At 38.9% G+C, this 15852-nt stretch overlaps 1 protein-coding gene across 2 annotated transcripts in view; it reads right to left on the bottom strand.

The window, feature by feature from the left end:
* The window catches only part of LOC144433463 (uncharacterized), a 60843-nt gene that overhangs the window by 39498 nt on the left and 5493 nt on the right, over window positions 1-15852 (bottom strand). The gene's annotated exons all lie outside the window — the stretch shown is intronic.

The following is a 15852-nucleotide window of genomic DNA, read 5'->3' as shown; positions in this document are numbered from 1 at the left end:
TTATTTGTTTGTTTTGTTTTGTTTTGTTTTGTTTTGTTTGTCACACGGTTCCTGGGTCCCCTGTGATATTGATGGCATACTTTTTTTTAAGTCAATGACGAGTGACTATAGTCAGTTGGAAGAGAAGCCTTGGACTAGCCAGGGGGGGAAAGAAGACAAGATGAGGTAAAAATCGGTTTTATTCCACCACAGAAAATCTAATCGCTCATCAAATGTCGCTGCTCCCTGGGCCACAACCCCCCCCCCCCTCGCCGCCGCCATACAATGTAATGAGACCACTTCTTATTATTGTGTTTTGACCCAATGTATTCACTTCTAAATCTATATCATTTCAATATATTCCTAGCATATACTACAACGTCAAACTCCATTTCCACCATGCTGCGATCTCCGCGCTAAGTCGTATGATGGCGCACTGGTAATTATGTGTACATCCAAAGCCATAGTATCCGGTTTGTATCACGACACAGCACTCGACTCCAAGGCTGCCTGTCACATCGGAAATAATATACGGTGTACGGTGAACTCTGGATGTGTTGGCCCACTGTTAGCAGCAGGCCTAGGCATATGGGAATCCCCCTTAAGAGCGTTTCCTTTTAATTTGTTTTCTTCCCACTTCATATGATTTGTTTGCATTCGGCCTAATCTGTCACAAGTCATGATTTAATACCAGGAATACATTGTATAACACAACTGATGATGGGGAAATATGCACGAATGTGAAGTTGCGTTTGTTGTTGATTTGTAGCATTTTCCGTTAACTGGGGATACAGTCAGTTGGCATACAGAGAATATCCTAAAACACCAGGTGTTGGGCATGGCCAGACCTCAGACGACTATATATTTTCTATAGTGGTCTGAGAACCGACGTTGTGCTTGTCTGGGCGCTTGAAAAATGAAATGGAATTCTATTCAATATAAAGCAGGATTATTATGTTTCTATGTTTATTCTTCAAAGCACTGATCACAGTGATGCGTTGACTGATATCAAATTTAAGGAGTGTATTTTATTGGGGGGGGGAGGAGCACTCAGAGGATTCTCTAAGTTAACTAGTGACATCCCCTGAACTAAATAAATAAATTGTATATAATGATTAGCCGGGCCCTCCTGCAATTTCTAGTCGTACTATTGCATATACTGCTGTATATTGTATTGTGTACGTTATGCTGTGCTGTGCTGTGCTGTGGTGTGCTCTGTTGTATTGCATTGTGTTGTGTTGTGTTGTGTTGTGTTGTGTTGTGTTGTGTTGTACAAGCGTGTACAGTGGTGTGTTGTGCTGTGTTGTGCTGATGCATTGTAATGCCTTGTTTCTCTCTGCGCATCGCATCGCATCGCACGCACCGCACCGCACCGTATCGCGAATCGCACCGCACCTCACCGCATCGCATCGCATTGCATCGCGAATTGCACCCCATCTCACCCGCGCATCACATCGCATCGCATCGCATCGCATCGCATCGCATCGCATCGTATTGTATTATAAAGTATTGCATTGTACTGCCCTGAACATACCATACCACACTGTCAATATGGAACGAGAAATTGAGAGTAAGGATGGCTAATCATTTTACACATTTTTTTTTCATGGGGGGTTGTAGTAGTCATCAGAAGAATACAATCTTCTGGATCGCCAGAAAATGAAAATAAATAGAAGACACTTCCCTAATACAGTGTATATATCTGTATGGTTTAGTCTACTACACACAGTAGAGACTTAATCTGAACATGGGGTCAATCCCGGGGTCTATGATCTTAAACAATGATTACAAATATTACAAGATTACTGTCATGTAAGTCCTGGACTTTTCTACCTCATAAAGGTGCTTACAAACATCACGGTGATATCACATGTAGTCGGTTGCATATCCTGATTTTTCAAGGTCTCTCGGTTACTCTAATTATCTTCTGATCACATTCAAATGCGGAAATTCTGACAATGGTCAAGGTCAGCGCAGCCTCGACTTGGGATTCATTTCCTTCTCTACATCCGCCATCGCCATATCGCCAATTTGGCGACACTTTTTTTTTTGGATATTGTTTTGCAATAGGAACAGCATAAGAATTCATTTGTATGATCATGTTATTTAGTTAGTTAGTACGTGCAGTCGTTATTTGCCAAGAATATAACGGCACCAAATTAATGTGATATTAATAAATACGGTGATTTTTCATTATAATTATTTTATAAATTATTCCTCTTTCATACATATGATTGCAAAGTTTCTGGTACGCACTAGACTGGCATCAGTTCCTTGGGAGATAGTTTTAATTCTCATATTCTCCAAAAGTTTTTGAGTTTGTTATTCACTTTTAGTTCTTCAATGGAAACTGTCCTCACGTCACCTTTTCTGGCTAGTAGATCTACCCATAGACAATATTGTCTATGATCTACCAAGAAAGGGTTTACGCGTTAGTGACCTGACTGTTTCCCAATCACTCACTCGGGTTTGTTTAACAGTTATATGATAAACAGTTCAGTTGAAATAAAAATCCTATAAAGAATGTTCAGTTTTGGGCAAGTCGAGCGTTCGATCCGTCATGAATCGTGTTGTCTAGAATTACGATGTTTGTTTGTTTGTTTGTTTGTTTGTTTGTTCGTTCTTTCGTTCATTCGTTCGTTTGTTCATTCATTCACTCGGGTTTTTTGAGTGTTTGTGTTTGTTTGTTTGTGTGCTTGTTTAATTGTTTGGGTTTTTGGGGTTTTTTTAATGTTTTAATATTAGGGTGAATTCAGGTGCCTATTCAACCGTCAGGGCCGCATACCTATGCCCCGGACCTATGCAGTTTGGACTCACGGAGATCGCCGGTTATGGGTTGATTTGTCCTGAGTCTGTACACAAGAGTTTGATAAATCATGTAACGATAAAACGTGACGTAGCTCATATTGCAACTAAATTTGGTCATAGAACACACGATTTAAAAAAAAAAAACATGAGTACTTCAGCAATACATATTTTGTCAACCCTTTTCTCCGTCAATAACATATGATGTTTGGATAGAACTGAAGTAAAGTAGGTGAGTCGTGACTAACTATTTAATTGAATTTTAAGTTCACTCACTACTGCCTATACAAACCGGTGTTTTCACAAGCACAATAACCGCCGTTGACATCTTGTCTGAGTGCATGCAATGTATAAGGAAATATAATTAATAACCAATGTGGTGACGTCGTGATATCGTTCTATATATGGGCTGATGTAATCTCTTTATCAACAGCAAAATCGAGTTTTATTTTTATTTGAATACAACTTCGTTAATTTGGAAAGGATATGGCGGTTTGCAATCTGGGATCTGATAAAAAGGGAACTAATTCCACTTTTGATTTGGCGGAGACAATTTTGTTATGCTATTGATATATGGACATCGTCGTAAACCACAGCCTCTTTTACGGCACCGTCCAAAACGCGCCGTCGTTATTTCGATATTTCGCAGTGTCGCGGAAGAAATAACAGCTCTGGTGTGCGAGAATGAAATATGGTATAGGGATAAAGACGCGAAATAGCATTGTGTCCTATTATCATAAATTTAATCAACATTTAAAAAAAAAACATAAAACAGCCTGTATTTTGTATTCAGGAATGAATTCAAATCACTTTACTAGAGCCAAAACTATAATACCAATATTTCGACAAGACTTCCGCGCTACATGAATATAGCCCTAAGGAAAAGAGATCGCGAATAGTGCCCCTATATGCAAATTGAGGTCAGTATGGGTCAGTGGTCCATGTTAAGTGATACGATCTAAGCCAATCATTGAAGGCTATATGACAACGATGTTTTATAATTATGGATACATGCAAGGTTAGATTATCAGGTCGTTAAATGTAAATACCCATGTCTACAAAACAAATTAAAACAGAAGAAACATAAACTACGAAAAAAAATGACAACAACTAATATTCCTAGTTATGACTAATGTTGCAGTGGATAAGACACTATTATCAACATTAAATTCCATTCAGATTAACTAACAAGTGAGGCCGTTGATCTGTTACTATGGTTACGGTATAATGTGACTTGTTATATTTGCGATGGATACGTTTATGAAGCCTTTGAAAACCACTGTCGGTACCTTTAATACTCATATAATACATGGTGACAGAAATAAAACACTGCGTTATGAGAACATTTTAGTAAAGTATATTTTAAAAACTTTTTCTCATATCTTCTTATTTTTATAAATGATTACAAATACAAGGTTTTAATATGACGTAGCTAGGGATCTAATATGACGTAGCTCGGGATCTATGTCTACATCAAGTGTGATTATAGTTATACTGATCTTTTATGCTGCTCTGCCACACACACACACACACACACACACACACACACACACACACACAAACACACATACACACACACAAACACACACATACACACACACAAACAAACACAAACACACAAAAACACACACACACACACAAACAAACAAACAAACACAAACACACACATAAACAAACAAGCAAACAAACAAACAAACAAACAAACACACACACACACACATGAATTTTAGTCTGGATCCTAACAGGAGCTTTAATAGGGAACTTGCAAACCCGCCATGTTGAATGTTGCATCATGGGAAATGTGATAATAAATACTAATAATCAAATAGTATCGTAAACAATAATGTTGAATTGTTTTTAACCACCAATGACCACCTGCATTTCACATTTTTCCGACTACTATCAAATTTAGCTGAAGTCACTGTAGACGAATTGATTGAATCAAATTGATAAACTTAGAAATATTTGATATAATCTAGGGTATAGAAGCATACTATAGGACGTCCAGTATAAACTATCCATAAAAACAAAATAGATAGTCTATGTAGTGAAACATATAGTATCATGATATTATTTCAATAGTACTATACAATCCCGTATATACATTATATACATTGTATATTTATCCATGAGTTTAACATGATATTTCATTTACCCGTACATATTTTGTTTGTTTGTTTGTTCGTTCGTTCGTTCGTTCGTTCGTGTGTGTGTTTGTGTCTGTCTGTGCACGTGTGTGTTAGTTTGTTGTTTCTTTGTTTCTTTGTTTGTTTGTCTACGGTCACACTTGTATGAATTCCAAATAAGTATATAGCGATATTTCTATTTTCTAAAAATAAAAAGTAACACAACAACGTTAACATGAAATTGTTATTATCCATTAATAGTTGCATCCCCAAAAGAACTATACTTATTTTGATATTGATTCACCAATAAAATTCTATTTACCGGCAATGTGTGGATATTAAAGTCATTCGCGTTTGGTTCGTTAACTCGTCCTGCTAGCCTGCGTTTTACAAATTATTATATCGTACCTCGCGGGAGATTGCGTTTCGACGACTGTTTGAATATGTATCAAAGTTAAGCACGGTACGTTACTGATTGCTTCGGTCGTTATTACTATGTGACGGTTTTACGTATTGCGTATAGTTCTAGATTGGACTCTGGATTGGACAACGGATACAGTGTTTATTATGCTAAACACCGCGTTAACTGAAGTGCCGTTTACAATTTGTTTATACTTAGGCCTTTTAGTTACTTTTGACGCGTTGTATATTTCACCCTAGATGTTCGTACGTTCGTTGACCTTTTTATACGATAAGAACCAGTTTTGTATTTCTAATTAAGCAATAAACCACCCCCTGGGGATGGTATACCACTCGGTTTTGACCAGTGAACGAAATATATGCACAGCTGATCTTGGCCTCAATAATGTGAACGTCGTGCAGCGACTGGATTTATTTTATCTGCTCGTCGTTTCTAGGGATAATCTGTACATTGATCGGCTCATTAAAAGTGCACAGTGATGAATAAACAACCTGTTTGACTCAAGGTATAAACTTGAAGTGGTTTATTCGATCGCTCCCGGCCGAATTCGTGACTCGCTTCGATCGCTCCCGGCCGAATTCGTGACTCGGTGAAGTGATAGACAGGTTGATATTTACAATGTATTTATATTACTGGAAGTTACCTCAGCAGATTTAGGACAGGATCCCAGACAAATTTCTATTTAGATTAATGGTAAGTCGGCCAGTGTAACCTCTTTCACTTGCTTCATTTTTATGACAGGACAGGACAGCTCACCAATGTTTCCACTCCAGCTAGCCGCACCGCGCCGAGGCTGGGACCGATCTCGTGCATGCCTAGCACCTTGACCTTAGTACATGTAGTAGGCGATGATTTGAACAAATACGCGATGACTGGGTTGCTTTCGAAATTTCCTTCATAATTTCTCATAAAATAGTGTCTCATTGAGAGAAAATCCTCCTCTGACAATTCGATGAGTTCACTGTCAGTATCACGGCGGACTACAACTCAACGCTCGTAGACGAACAAAATTTGGACGCGTGCCAGCAGTGCATTATCGTACCAGCAGTGCATTATCACTTGTTTTAGACGCGCTAGTTCGATGTCGAGACCAATCAGATCCCTCGATTTCCACCATCAATATACTGGTATAATATAATTCACCCTAGATGTTCGTACGTTCGTTGACCTTTTTATACGATAAGAACCAGTTTTGTATTTCTAATAATAGTTCATGCACTTCTACTTAGTACGTGATGTTACCCTAACAACTATGTAAACATATTTAGGTTTTGCAACATTGTATTCTATAGTTACGATGAATTATGCAGATTAGTTTTCTGTGATTGGCTCTATAGCTTAGATGTATCTAGTAGTGTTTTCTCAGACGTTCGCCTATTTAGAACGTCCCTAGGATCAAGGTAAAGTCTATAAATAGCCCTGATTTCTTAGTTTAAGTGAGAAGTTCCCCGTTTGTCTGCCGGAGGCCATCTCGATTTGCCTGTCGAGATTTGTAGCGAGCAGTCCCCCCTTTTGTGTATCGGAGGCCCTCTCGATTTGCGTGTCGAGATCTGTATCGACGGTTGTCTTGGTTTGCGTACCTGGACATATAGAGCGTATTTCAGATTAGAGATTCGTCGTCCCATTCTAGTTTGCGTGCTAGAATTACAAGAAGGTGTCCTTATTTCGGTTTGCCTACTGGAATAACATTCGTTGCGAGTCGTCCCGTTTGCGCACCGAGGTGTAGTAATACTAGTATCTAAGTTCTCTAATCTGACGGTATCGGTTTGCGTGCCGAGAGCCTATTTATTATTTATTTATTTCCCCCCCCCCCTTTTATTTTGTTAGTACTACATCGTACAGCTAGCTACTTATTATTGTGTTGTTAATGTTTGATTTAAGAAATTAAACGTAACCCGTTTATGGTTTAAATTGTATTCTACTCTCCGCAGTGCGTTTATCGACATTGGGCGTCAAGCGATACCTTGACTAATAAGCCCATATCACCAGGTAGTCACATCAACAACTGACGTGCATATATCAGCTACCATTTAACAACAACAGTTCACTCGGTCACGGCGTCACAAATTGGTGGCAGCGGTGGGATTTTACAAACAACTGGTGATTTTTGAAGTCGATAAAAGATTTTCAAGCGCATACGGAGATAGCGATAAAATTTCAACTTTCATTATTTCATAATGGCCTCATCATTAAACGACACATTGTCAACAGATAGAACGAGTAGTTTAGACGATACATCTGATTTCATAATAATAAAGTCAACACCAGACAATACTCAGGGGAGCTTGACCGTGACCCCGGATAGTGCTCAGGGTACCGTAGACACGATACGACGTAAACAGAGCAGTCCCTTGGGAACGTTCCTCAATCGAACAGTAGAGAAAGTTCGTTCAACTTTGTTCAGGGCAAGTCCGCCTACAAGTGAGCGTGTCCCAAGAGGGCATTTGGCTACAGATAACACAAACATAGATAATTTTGTACCCGTTAACGAAAATGGTAATGTGTCACACGAAAACAGGAGAACTCACCAAGTAGTCCTTAATTTTCAGAAATGCTTCATCACATTCAGCATCCCAGAAAAAGGGTTGATGTTTCTCCATCAGTTTGTTCAGTGGTTTTGCAATAGTTGAGAAATTAGGTACGAATCTACGGTAGTATGAGGCGAGACCAAGAAAGCTACGAATTTCACGCTGGTTCTTGGGTATGGGCCAGTCTTGTACTGCTTTTACTTTATCAGGACTTGTAGTTATACCTTCCTCTGAAATGATATGTCCCAAATATTCAACCTTTACATCACGTCCAACTCCATGAGAAAGAAAGTGACTCCAACAAAAGGACCATGAACGATTTCTACGAGTGTTCTGAATGACGTATACTGCTTTAACTACATCGTAGTACAGTGACTTCCGAAGACTTTAGAAATATGTCTACAAGTCGAATCACTCCCACAAAGCAGACATTCACCCCATAAATAATATTGGTATCTTGGTACATGGTAAAGCAACTCGCCCACATGACAGAGGCGTGTACAGTTGGTTGCCAAGGAGATATCCCATATATGGGGTACCAAGAATTACTGTGATTGGCCAAAAGTTTGGAAATTAGCTACACTCTTTCTTACAAATTTAGTCCCCCCAAAACGAAACCCCGCACTTGCATCGAAACATCGAAAGAGGTAGTACGTACATTAGCACAACGACAATGAACCAGTTTGTTCTAGACCAACACAAACGTAGGGTTTGCCCTCGGTGTAAGGCTGCTTTCCAACACACCCACCAATACAATTGTCACCCGTGTGTACAAAGTCAAGGAAATTCGACCGAAGAAGAAATAGTTCACGAACGTAGGGAAGAAGGGTTTCCGTTCTTGTCACTGATCAAACTTCACGCTAACGATGTAGACAAAATTGAAGAAATACATTTCGTCAGGAATTTTACAAGTCCTGAAGTAGACCAAGAAGTAACGACGAAAAGAGTTTACCACCTGAAGCAACAGGTGGCAACGCGTACGGTGTATACAGAACGACAAGCGTCACCACAGCAAGCAAAGACAACACCTGTAGCTTCGGAATCGACGCAAACCGAGACGCAAACATCGCCACCAAGAAAAAGAGCAAAGAAAAACAAGAAGACCAAGACCCCTGCAGCTATCTTATCTGAGCTATCCCCCCCCAGGGGAAACTGAAAATTTCAATGAAGATCTAGACAGTCCGCCTACCCCAGGCAAGAATGTAGAACTCTGAAGAATTAGGAACCGGTAGCGCCATCCCGCGTACGGGCTACGTAGAAGGATGTACGTACGATACTAGCTACGCCGAATTAATTTTGTGCTAAGAAGAAAGAAGACATTTTATAAGGACACTGTTTTATGAACTATACGAACTCTACTTAAATATTTGTATTCAATTTATTGAATTTTATGTGTGTGCTAGCTGTACATGTACGATATAGGTTGGGACCCATTAACATCGCATACAATTTTTAGAAGGTAAGATTTTTAGTAGAAGTTTCACTTTCATGTTAGAATGTTTAGAAATATTGTATCTTGTGATAGTAGTTTTGTCAGAATATTTTTACTATAGTAGGATTTCACAATTTTTACCAACGTCATAGTTTTAGCATCGTTCAATTTTTAGGAGTTTTTACGAATTTTTCGAGACAATGGTTGGGACTTCATTGTCCTGAGAGAGGGTAATGTGACGGTTTTACGTATTGCGTAGTTCTAGATTGGACAACGGATACAGTGTTTATTACTTTTGACGCGTTGTATATTTCACCCTAGATGTTCGTACGTTCGTTGACCTTTTTATACGATAAGAACCAGTTTTGTATTTCTAATAATAGTTCATGCACTTCTACTTAGTACGTGATGTTACCCTAACAACTATGTAAACATGTTCAGGTTTTGCAACATTGTATTCTATAGTTACGATGAGTTATGCAGATTAGTTTTCTGTGATTGGCTCTATAGCTTAGATGTATCGAGTACTAGCGGCCCACGCCTTTGGAATGCCCTGCCATCATGTCTTCGTTCTTCACATACTTTGAACAGTTTTAAATCTGCCTTGAAATGTCATCTTTTTAGATCTCATTATTATTAATTTTTAACTTTTTTACATTTCAGTTTTTAAATGTCATTCCGTGTCTTTGTATTTTTATCCTGTTTCATATTATGTTTATACTTGTGTATATGTACATTTTAAATTACTTTTATACTTTTGTTCAGCGCATTGAGATTGTTTTAATGTAATGCGCTCTATAAGAAATAAATATTATTATTATTATTAGTGTTTTCTCAGACGTTCGCCTATTTAGAATGTCCCTAGGATCCAGGTAAAGCCTATAAATAGCCCTAATTTCTTAGTTTAAGTGAGCAGTTCCCCGTTTGTCTGCCGGAGGCCATCTCGATTTGCCTGTCGAGATTTGTAGCGAGCAGTCCCCCCTTTTGTGTATCGGAGGCCCTCTCGATTTGCGTGTCGAGATCTGTATCGACGGTTGTCTTGGTTTGCGTACCTGGACATATAGAGCGTATTTCAGATTAGAGATTCGTCGTCCCATTCTAGTTTGCGTGCTAGAATTACAAGAAGGTGTCCTTATTTCGGTTTGCCTACTGGAATAACATTCGTTGCGAGTCGTCCCCCCTCGGTTTGCGCACCGAGGTGTAGTATCTAAGTTCTCTAATCTGACGGTATCGGTTTGCGTGCCGAGAGCCTATTTATTATTTATTTATTTCCCCCCCCCCTTTTATTTTGTTAGTACTACATCGTACAGCTAGCTACTTATTATTGTGTTGTTAATGTTTGATTTAAGAAATTAAACGTAACCCGTTATGGTTTAAATTGTATTCTACTCTCCGCAGTGCGTTTATCGACATTGGGCGTCAAGCGATACCTTGACTAATAAGCCCATACCACCCCATATCACCAGGTAGTCACATCAACAACTGACGTGCATATTTTTATATAAGCTACCATTTAACAACAACAGTTCACTCGATCACGTGACAACTATAACGCCTAAGAGTGCCATTGAAAAAAAAATCCAGAATATCACGATGACTAGAGAAAAAAATCGTGTACAGGGCTCTGTCACGACACACAGTAACAACCAGCTAAGCGAGATTTTTTTTCCACTGCTCCCAGGAGTCTCATCTTTCCACAGTTACATTTGTTGCCAGGAAACAACTCAGCGTCGCGCATTTAGGGCATCCCTATTTTAATACATCGAAGAGGATAGCAGTGATGGGAAACGAATTTCCGGAGACAGGTTGTTAATGTAGTAATCGCAGCAAGTCCATAGAGAAATTATCGTCATGCCCCTGTTATATACCATAACTATTTTCCCCTTACCAGAGTCACGAATTTCGGCGTCGTGGAATACCAACTGACAGTGAAGTAGTCTGGCCGATCAGTTATCTCTGAATTACTATGTGTATCGATTGATTGTTGCATTCATTTATAATCGAAACAAACCATTGACGATGTACAATCTGGTATGTTTGAATATAACCGCAGGGTTTGTTTTTTACATGTTTCGTACTTTATCTATCGCTGAAAGTATAAATGACTATTTTCGTTCCGAGGAAGCACGATTCACCTGTTTGTTCTGCAAACTCGTGACCTAGCAATTTATATCAAAATCTAATCAATGTTAATTTGCGAATTTCACGACGTACGATTTTTAAAAGCCTTCGGGAACTTTCTTGTGAAAACACAAAATGCCAAAACATTAGCAAATTTGTTTCTTTCTATGGTGTACGCTCGCGCTCGCAGGTTGAACACTTAGAATTTGATATTCATGAATCAACGCAGTCACGTGACCATCACGTATAGGTTTCATTCACATACCATAATACCAGTATGGTTTGGATATGAACATCCGGGACAGTTACCTGCCTAAAAGTTGTCTCTCACATTCTCAGATTTACGATCTTTCCGATTTTCGAAGTCTAACTTGAAGATGTAATTATAATTACAATTAGCAATACACACATTTACATATATATTGCCCCCCTCAAATAAACATTCACTTGGCTTGCGATACAAATATAGACGTTCGCGCGAGTCTCACGTGGAGGTTTTGAGCCCTCTCACGTCTGAATGATTGCCATGATCCGATCCTTCGGTGGAAACACCCATATTGACACAGTAGTTATTTAGTATCATTCAGTGTTCCAATAAATCTGGTGATGTCATTTAAAAACAACAAATGTATGTATGAATGAATGAATGAATGAATGAATGAATGAATGAATGAATGAGTGAGTGAGTGAGTGAGTGAGTGAGTGAGTGAGTGAGTGAGTGAGTGAGTGAGTGAGTGAGTGAGTGAGTGAGTGAGTGAGTGAGTGAGTGAGTGAGTGAGTGCAGTACATGCATAGACGTTGCTTTCTCCAACGACTATGAAGCATGTATGTACATTTGTGTGTGTGTGTGTGTGTGTGTCTGTCTGTCTGTCTGTCTGTCTATGTATGTATGCATGTATGTATGTATGTATGTATGTATGTATGTATGTATGTATGCATGTATGTATGTATGTATGTAAGTATGTATGTATGTATACAATTACTACTACATATGTTTGGCTACTGTTGTTGTTTCTTACAGATTAAATTAAGCTTCAAAATTGTCGTCACCACGTTCATTATAGTTTCAGAGGTGAATCAAACTAATACCTATATTCATATGCTTGACGTATTGCTTTTTCCATCAGTATGAATTGATGATATGTCTCTACATTAGTATTTTGTATGCTTAACAAAGGCGAATCGTGATGTTGAAGCCCAACCACACGGTAATGTTAGACATAGTGGCGTCACAGTCTACGTACACAAGATTGATTGCTCTAAAACACAACCATATTTCCCTTCGTACACGAAATGTAATCATCATTGCAGTCTTTTTTGAGAGATAATTTTCAACACAGGTGTTCGAAGGTAATAAACTGACCATGCTTATTTGATTTTCAAGTACATGATTTCAGTGCTGTTTGAAACACGACACGTTTCATCTCAATAATACCCACGCCTATTTTGAGCTAAAAGATTTTGAGAATCACTCTCAGCTCCGAGATAAAACTCAGAATGCCAGAATAAAACTCAAAAGTAAGCACAAGGCCTGATATATATATATGTATATAAGATACATGATATCCATACATTCATCCCCTCCCCTCCCCCCCCCCCGATTTCCCTTCGACGTAAATTCTTGATCAAATCATAAGCTTATTCATTATCCAGCAACGGTCGTTAAACACTCAATCGCAGATTCGACTTGCTCCTATTTCGCAGTTGCTATGACAACAAGATGCCAAGATGTGAGCTTGCTTTATATTACCGGCATACGCAAGACAATTTGAAACATAGCAAGTGTACAAATTCCATCAAAACGTTTAACATCTCGAAATCTGTACGATTAGATATATTTTGCTTTTAGGACGTTTTATAATATTTCCATAATTGAGAGAGCGAGTCACAGACAGACAGACAGACAGACAGACAGACAGACAGACAGACAGACAGACAGACAGACAGACAGACAGACAGACAGACAGACAGACAGACAGACAGGTGACATCTCATGAAAATTATACATGGGTATTTGATGTTAGGGAACGTAGAAGTGGATATTGAGTACGTAAAGTCTGCATGGTGATTAAAAAGGGGAATTAAATTGTAGGCCTACCCAAGGGATTTAAATTTAATTCTGCCTCGGAAAGAAAGTATGACTCAATGTCGACTCTCTACAGATACATATTAGCTTTGCTACAACTTTAACTACGCAATAATGAAACATACATTTCACCGACACAACTTTTCCATATATACATCACAATTTGTGTGTTTGCTTGATGTCTCACTAACAGCTAGTCTATCAGCTAGCCCTCGGATGTTCTTCCGATAAAATACGACACACAGCCGAACAACGCTATCGAGGATGGAACATCCGAGGTCGAGCGAATGTCATCAGGATATAAATAACTGCCAATCAGAGAACCGTATTAGCGACAAGCACAAATAGAGGACAATAGCTAAATTTTCATGCATATTCATCTTAAGGAGGGGCTTGTATAAATAACCACCAATGCGTTAACTGAAATATGTGAATGACAACGTCTACACACTCATCAAACTCACAATTACCATAAACCGATAAGCCATAGTAATGACATAAATGTGTTTGTCAACACCTGCATGCAGAGATTGAATATATTAAAGTGTGTATATATATATATATGCATATATGGCCCAACCCACCGCTTATCGTAATCTCAATGGAATGTCCGGTCTGAAAATGACATTCGCTAGACTGAACTTCGTTCGCTTATAGTTATAGCATCGAAAGAAAGCCCGAACGTCTAGCAGCAAGACTAGGGCAAGCCCTCACATGCGAACTTCGTTCGCTTATAGTTATACCATCAAAAGAAAGCCCGAACGTCTAGCAGCAAGACTAACTAACAGCTTGTGATGCTTGCAACGGCAAACGATCACTTTAGTCACGCCCATAATGGCAGAGTTATCAACATGCCTATTTATAGATATTTCCACAATACACAATCGCTAATGTAAATTATGTCGCTCTTGTGCTCATCTCAACGATTAGTCTAAATGGACATTTAAACATTGACTTCATTTTAATATATTCAATGAGGCTGACGACGTTATCACTCCCCATTGTGACTAATTAGTTTGAGTGCATTTTTTTAAAAACCAAGCAGGTTTTGTGGACGGTTTTACACCCCATTAATCGTTTGCCGTTGCAAGCATGCAATACAAGCGGTTTAGTGAGACAGTGAAGCAAATCACAGATCGCGATGTAAACAGGCTAACACATACATGTATAAAGGTACGAAACTTGTAAATGTGAGTAATAAGTGCTGTGTACTGTACACCATGATGGATGATGCTTAGATACTCTTAAACCATACCCCCCCCCTCTCTCTCTCTCTCTCTCTCTCTCTCTCTCTCTCTCTCTCTCTCTCTCTCTCTCTCTCTCTCTCTCTCTCTCTCTCTCTCTCTCTCTCATTTTCTTCTGGCAAACTCAATTCAATTACAGTAAGTTTTACTGCAATTTTAAAATATTAACCACCAAAATGCCAAGAACACGACAGCGTTAAACATCGCGAATCTCTATTATACAGCAATTGTGGATGCCTCATTAATAAGGTTACGATAAAGTCGTGATCTCCGTTTATCCAGGGAGGTGCTTCGTCAGGCATGCATAGACATCTGCCTAGAAACTGATTATAGAAATAAAAAAAAAAACAAGCGAAGAAAATTCCTTTCTTGGTCTGTTTCGTGATGATGGGATTGACGAACAACATATACTGAAATTGGTTTCCATGTAATTCATGTGGTCCGAGTCTTCGTGACTAGAAGTCTTCGTCTACAACAAATTACTTGCTAAATCTGGTCTTTTTCAAGTATTGTTAGGTAACTTCATCCCAGAAATTTGACTCTTATAATGACAAAAAAAGAAAGATAGTCCCTGGGAAAACATTTGCATATCAATTGAAGACAGAACATGTTTTTGGTGTGTCTAGGTATAGATCGTTACGCCTGGCAAGACATGAGCTCCACTTGAGGTATCTTGACTGAGTTTATCTTAATTCAACCATCACGACTCAGAATCTGGTCGATATTTTTACTCGTGTATGTTTGATGCAAGCTGAAAGGACGTTAATTGAGTGCATGTCAATATTAGATATGTACAGTTAGCCACAGGGCATAGAATAGAAATAATATACTATTGGTCTGTACTAAATTTTTAAAGCTTTGTGGGTAGGTAGGTGGGTGTGTACCTGTGTGTTTGTCTGTCTGTCTGTCTGTCTGTCTGTCTGTCTGTCTGTCTGTCTGTCTGTCTGTATGGCTATCTGTCTGTCTGTCTGTCTGTCTGTCTGTCTGTCTGTCTGTCTGTCTGTCTCCGTTTGTGTCTGTGTCCGTGTCTCTGTGTGGTGCGTGTGTATGTGTGTATGTATGTATGTATGTATGTATGTATGTATGTATGTATGTATGTATGTATGTATG

Source organism: Glandiceps talaboti, chromosome 3 (assembly GCF_964340395.1).
Source record: "Glandiceps talaboti chromosome 3, keGlaTala1.1, whole genome shotgun sequence".
Classification (NCBI taxonomy): Eukaryota; Metazoa; Hemichordata; class Enteropneusta; family Spengelidae; genus Glandiceps; species Glandiceps talaboti.
Note: the sequence above shows the minus strand (reverse complement) of the source record. Positions and strands in the feature narration are given on the sequence as shown.